This window comes from Amblyomma maculatum, chromosome 5 (genome assembly GCF_055883805.1).
Source record: "Amblyomma maculatum isolate TAMU_Amacu chromosome 5, ASM5588380v1, whole genome shotgun sequence".
Classification (NCBI taxonomy): Eukaryota; Metazoa; Arthropoda; class Arachnida; order Ixodida; family Ixodidae; genus Amblyomma; species Amblyomma maculatum.
The window spans coordinates 12,312,416-12,319,140 of NC_139348.1; the positions used below are offsets into that span (position 1 = coordinate 12,312,416).

At 43.8% G+C, this 6,725-nt stretch overlaps 1 long non-coding RNA gene across 1 annotated transcript; it reads left to right on the forward strand.

The window, feature by feature from the left end:
- Positions 1-1,395: 1,395 nt before the first annotated feature.
- LOC146187759 (uncharacterized) lies at positions 1,396-5,107 on the forward strand. The gene is made up of 2 exons (XR_014707433.1): positions 1,396-2,450; positions 3,295-5,107. It is a non-coding gene; the product is annotated as an uncharacterized LOC146187759 (long non-coding RNA).
- The last annotated feature ends 1,618 nt before the right edge of the window (positions 5,108-6,725 follow it).

Here is a 6,725-nt window from a genome sequence, read left to right on the forward strand (position 1 = left end):
ATGTTACCCCTACCATTTTTCGTTCCACAGCCCTCCATACCGTTCCATACCATTACATTCGAGTATAATATGGTCAATTGTTTCACTGGAGTTTCCACATACAGCACATGCGTCATCTCTATTGTTAAATTTCTTTTTTTAGCTGCGTGTTCTAAGGCACCCTGATATAGCTTCAAAAACTAAGGCACTGCCACTTGAGATATCAAAGAAATCTTCCTTCCTGATCTGCATTTTCTACTTTCGGTATAATTCCACACTGTGTTTCTTTTCCATCAAACTTATCCAATTTTTACCTCCTGTGTTTTTCACCTGTTGCTAAATGCTCTTTATTTCTCCGTCCTTGTTACTAGCATACTTACTAGTTAGTTTCCCGGTTCTTTTCCTCCATTGTGAGTCAACGCTTTTTAGGTACAGGTATTTAAATACATTAACTGGCCATCTGTTACTGTCCAATTTCCTCAGGCGTTCCCCATATAATATTTTACTCTGAGCTTCCCGTACTTCGAAAGATGCCCTGCCCATATCTCCCTGTACCGCCTCATTTGAAGTTTTGCCGTGGGTACCTAGTGCTAATCGTCCAACGGATCTCTGATTTGTTTCTAATGTCGACTGTACCTCTGATTTTAGGCACAAAACCGCATTTCCGAAAGTAAGTCCGAGCACCATAATTCCTTTCCAAATACCCCTCAAAACCTCATACCTATTGTATCCCCACAATGCCTTATGCTTGATTATCCCGGCATTCCTTCGCCCTTTGGCCTTAAGTGATTGCTCATGCTTTCCAATGTATGTCAATCCTTCGTTTACCCATACCCGGAGATATTTATATTCTGCTACTCTAGGTATTTCAAGGCCTTGTATTTTAAGACCCTGATCAGTTGAGCCGTTGAAAATCATCAGACCCGACTTAACTGCGCTGAAACTGAAGCCTAGAGCGTCCCCTTCGTCTCCGCAATACTTAACTAGAGTTTGCAATTCTTCCAGACTCTCAGCTAGCAGCACAATATCATCTGCATACATAAAACCGGGGAGGCGCTGCTCTACCGCCTTTCCACCTAATCTATATCACAGGTTAAAACCTAGGTTACTGTCTTGTATCCCCCAGTACCCGTGCTGCCCCTGGCGGCCGCGTCGTGCGTAAAAGTCATACTAAGCGGCCGCTCCTCGCGGCGCCGTCGGAGCACCTCTCTTTCTTCAACCGTGCTCTGGGGTTTAGAGATAACAGTGGCCGAATGAATAAACCGGCGGTGGAAACTAGCAAAAAACGACTGGGAGATTGGTGGCTTAAAAGCAGAGAAGTGACATAATGTTAGTAATGTAGAAACAAAAATGTAATAAATAGAATGATAGTTCAGTTAACCAATCTAAAGCAATAATTAGGATATAGGGAGAAAAATGAGCATGATATAGCTACTGCTACCACCCGTTTCAAAGGGGACGCTCCTATATTCTATCCATCCATCCATCCATGCCACGTTCGCCACTCCGCGCGTAGCGGCCGCCGGGATAACTGAGGTACAGAGGAGGGCGCGGTTCTCTTCGGAGCTATTTTCACATGCTATGCAATTGGTGCGATATTTAACAAAGAGGCTACTTATTCCAGGTGCTTAAACCGATCCCTGCAATTCCTTTACTATAGTCCTTTACGTCCCTCTGGAGACGCCATGCACGCTTGGGTATTCATTTAGAGCAGCGCGCTATGCTGGAATCGCTATTTGAAACTCTTTCAAGGTTTCAAAGGGAAGCTGAAGCGGTTATCAAATTGCATGAAATGCTGTGGTTGGGAAGAAAAGACCTCGAAAATCATATGTGTAAATTTTTTCTCGATACTGTCCGTTAGAACAGCAGCAATCGCCTTTTAAAAACCCGCGCGGACACGCCCCCGTCGCCTCCGGAAGCGCCGGGTTGGGGGATGGCAAAATTGGAGAGCTGGCGGAAGTGACGCCATTCACGGGGACCCGCGAGCCGGCCGGCCGTCCTGCCTGTCCCGCATTGGTTGCTCCGCTGCGTCTCGCGCTTTGGCGTGGCGAACGACGATTCAACGTAATCATTTGCTAGTGCCTTTTGTCTTTTCTAGTTCGAGCGTTCTGTGTGGAGTGGGTGTAGCGACAAGTGGCCATCATGTTGTCGTTCTGCGCAGCATTCGGCTGCGCGAACACCTGCGGCAGGGACGATGTGGTGTTTCACACGTTTCCAAAGGACAAGAAACTTTCAGCGCGGTGGGTCTCTGACGTGAAGAGGAAAAATTTCGTACCTATGAAATCAACTGTGTTGTGCTCGAACCATTCCGTGACAGTGACTATTATCGGAGCTTGGGAACGATGCGGCCACTCGGAATTCCAATTAAATCAGCGCGACTGAAGCCCGGAGTCGTTCCGTCAGTGTTCCCGCACAACAATAACGCCTCGCCACCTCCAAGAGCGGCCTTCGCCAAAAGAAAGCGGCGGGAGGTAAGTGTTTAAGGTACCCTTGTGCCTGTCCGTGGTTTGCTTGTGTGGTTCGACGTTCCGCGAACTGACTAGAGCTATGTGAAGGTCATAGTGGCTCGGGAAATATTTCTCATGCCCGAATCTCCATACATCGGATATTACACATGGCGCCTTGCATCTGCTGTGGCGGGGCCAAATCCCTCTGCCTCGAAATTAGCGTCCTAGCAATCGGCACCCGAGGGCCATAACTGCATACTGGATCGTGTGAACATATCCTGTGCGCCGCAGCCACCAGTCGGCGGCACGAGGCCCACCAGTTAAGGTGTGACTCGGCAGCCCGTCTGTTTTCTTTCGACGACATTCGTCAAAACAACCACTGAGCCACCGCGGTGGGACAGTATTTTTTGTTTTTTAATTGCGTGCTATCAGCGTTGTAGTACGCGGGGCTATATCTGTACAGCATAAAACTGAGACCTTTGGTCGGAGTTTAACTTTCGTATTCTCTCTTATTCACCCTCTGAACATATATCTGTCAAAATGCACCATTATTGGTGCAGTGGCAGTAGTTTTCTGTGCTCGTTAGTAAAGTTGCACTCACTCTTGTGCTGTTAATCAGTATAAATCTGACTTCCTTGGACAGAATCTTGCAACTACATTTTTCACAATGCAAAAGAACAGAGTGCAGGGAAGAGCACGTCTCAGGATAGTAAATTCCTTGAGGCTCCTAATCTTTGGATGTAGTCTAAGGCACTGTGGTTATTGATACTAAAGAAAGAAAATGCTTTTGTCAGTGTTTTCATGAATTTTTATGTATTTCTTCATAGTAGGCTGGCATTTGTGTTGTGCATATTTCATATTCTTTCAGGTCCTCACAGAAATGCTCGAGAACACGCCTCCTGAAGAAGAAGCTACCACTTCACCCCCTTCGCCATGCGAAGAGAATGTAAAAATCAGGGTTACAGAGGCACAGGTCGTCTCAAAGGAAACTGCTGACAAAAGCCTGCGAGTTAGCAAAAAACAGCCACACTAAAAATGTACTTCAAACGCATTGTATTTATTTCGTATTAATTTCGCATTTTTTTGTCCCAATGCCATACAAATATGTTATAAATATACTAGGAGTACAACACTGCATATCTTTATATAAAAATGTTTAAAATATGCTTTTTGCCTGTTGAGTATATTCCTAACATACTTAAAATGTACTTTCTTCAGCTTGGCACGGTTCACAAAATCTTCCACCTATAGACTGACAATGTACTTTGAAAGTATTACTAACGTACTTGACCTATTTTTCATGCTGGCAGAAAGTACCCTTAGAATAGATTAAAAATATATGAAAAATAGGATACGCTCATATTTTTTGGAGCATTACAAATATGTTGCAGCTATATTATCCAAACCAAGAAAAGTATACTAATAATATGCTAAAAGCATAATTTATACCATTCTCAGAATGCACTAAAAATATATGAAAAATTTGATGCGCTTATATTTTTGATGCATTACAAAAATGTAGCAAAAATGCACCAAAAATATAGCTGCCAAATGCTGAAAATACGTCTGACATTTTGAAAACTAGCTACCGAGAAACATAAATGAAGGGCAATACCGACAAACACCTCAATGCGACATTTGTGTCCATTGTCATGACCCTTTTTCATGCTCCTTGGTTGACAGTTTTCAAAAGTCAATGTTACTTAAGCTAACTTACCGTTATTTCCGTCCCTGTATTTTACCCACCCAGTCTGAATATATGTGACACAACTTCCTTTATATCTTTATTTAAAGCATTTGAGTGCAATGTCCCACCGTGGTGGTGCTGTGGTTAGGGTGCAAGACTATATCCCGGTATATTTCCAACAGGAAATATACCGGGATAACAAAGTAGAAATTACGTGGAAAGGGATAAGGAGTACGGAGGATGTCAAAGTATGCAAAGGATTAAGACAAGGCTGTCCTCTATCACCGGTGCTGTTCATGCTTTATATGATAAACCTGGAACGGAGGATACAACACAGTAGCCTAGGTTTTAACCTGTCATACAGATTAGGTGGAAAGGCGGTAGAGCAGCGCCTCCCCGGTTTGATGTATGCAGACGATATTGTGCTGCTAGCCGAGAGTCTTTGCAAACTCTAGTTAAGTATTGCGGAGACGAAGGGGACGCTCTAGGCTTCAGTTTCAGAGCAGTTGAGTCGGGTCTGATGATTTTCAACGGCTCAACTAATCAGGGTCTTAAATTTCAAGGCCTTGAAATACCTAGAGTAGCAGAATATAAATATTTGGGGGTATGGGTAAACGAAGGATTGGCATACATTGGAAAGCATGAGCAATCACTTAAGGCCAAAGGGCGAAGGAATGCCGGGATAATGAAGCATAAGGCATTGTGGGGATACAATAGGTAGAGAGCAATGGTTAGCCTTGACCGCCTAGTAAAGAGCAGAGACATTAGTCTGCCAAACAAGATCCGTATAACTCGTGCTATGGTCTTTCCAGTTGTGATGTATGGATGTGAGAGTTGGACTGTGAAAAAGGCTGACCACCGAAGAATTGACGCGTTTGAATTGTGGTGCTGGCGAAGACTCTTGAGAGTTCCTTGGACTGCCAGAAGATCAAATCAGTCGATATTGTCGACGATAAACCCTGACTGCTCATTGGAGGGTCAAATTTTAAAGTTAAAGCTCAGCTACTTTGGTCATCTGATGAGAAGAGAGGTGTCGCTGGAGAAAGATTTGATGTTGGGAAAGGTTTAGGGTCGCCGGAGAAGGGGTAGATGGCATCCTCGAGGCACTGCAGATAAAGTTATGTGATGTTAGGAAGATAGTGAGAGACCGGAAAGCGTGGCGTGACATGGTCCATAGGGTCACGAAGAGTCGGACACGACTGAACGACTAAACTGAACTGAATAGGTATGAGGTATTGAGGGGTATTTGGAAAGGAATTATGGTGCCCGGACTTACTTTCGGAAATGCGGTTTTGTGCCTAAAATCAGAGGTACAGTCGACATTAGAAACAAATCAGAGATCCGTTGGACGATTAGCACTAGGTGCCCACGGCAAAACTACAAATGAGGCGGTACAGGGAGATATGGGCTGGGCATCTTTCGAAGTACAGGAAGCTCAAAGTAAAATATTATATGAGGAACGCCTGAGGAAATTGGACAGTAACAGATGGGCAGCTAAGGTATTTAAATACCTGTACCTAAAAAGCGTTGACTCACAATGGAGGAAAAGAACTAGGAAACTAACTAGTATGCTAGTAACAACGACGGAGAAATAAAGAGCATGAAGCAACAGGTGAAAAACACAGAAGGTAAAAATTGGATAAATTCGATGGAAAAGAAACAGAGTGTGGAATTATACCGAAAGTGGAAAATGCAGATCAGGAAGGAAGATTTCTTTGATAACTCAAGAGGCAGTGCCCTACTTTTTGAAGCTAGATCAGGGTGCCTTAGAACACGCAGCTACAAAAAGAAGTTTAACAATGGAGATGACACATGTGCTGTATGTGGAAACTCCAGTGAAACAATTGACCATATTATACTCGAATGCAATGGTATCCATCCGGAAGTTGATGCAGGCGCAATCACTGTTCCTGAAGCTCTGGGGTTTAGAGATAACAGTGGCCGGGTGAATAAACCGGCGGTGGAAACTAGCAAAAAACGGCTGGAAGATTGGTGGCTTAAAAGCAGAGAAGTGACATAATGTTAGTAATGTAGGAGGAAAATTTAATAAATAGAATGATGGTTTAGTTAACTATTCTAAATCAATAATTAAGATATATGGAGAAAAATGAGCATGATAGCTACTGCTACCACCCCGTTTCAAAGGGGATGCTCCTATATTCTATCCTTCCATCCATCCAAGACTTCTGTGCCCAAGGATGTGGGATCGAATCCCGGCCGCAGCAGCAACTTTTTGATGGAGGTGGAAAGCAAGGCGCCTGAGTGCTGTGCAATGTCAGTGCACATTAAAGAACCCCAGGTGGTCGAAATTTCCAAAGCCCTCCACTATGGGGTCTTTCATAGTACTCGCAGCAAACAATTTCTGCCATACCATATCACGCATCATTAAATCACAATACAGTCCATGGAAAGGAAATACGCCTATGCCACTCAATATCTATTTACAGAGTTTAATTTTCAAGAAACAGTGCTACAATACACCATTATATAGAGTAGCAAAACACTGATCTCGTGCTAAACGAAAGCAAGTAGAAAGTCCGGACCGCAGATCTGGATAGGTTCCAAACTTTGGACGCAACGTGTACTGAAAAGGAAGAAAACAAGACACAAAT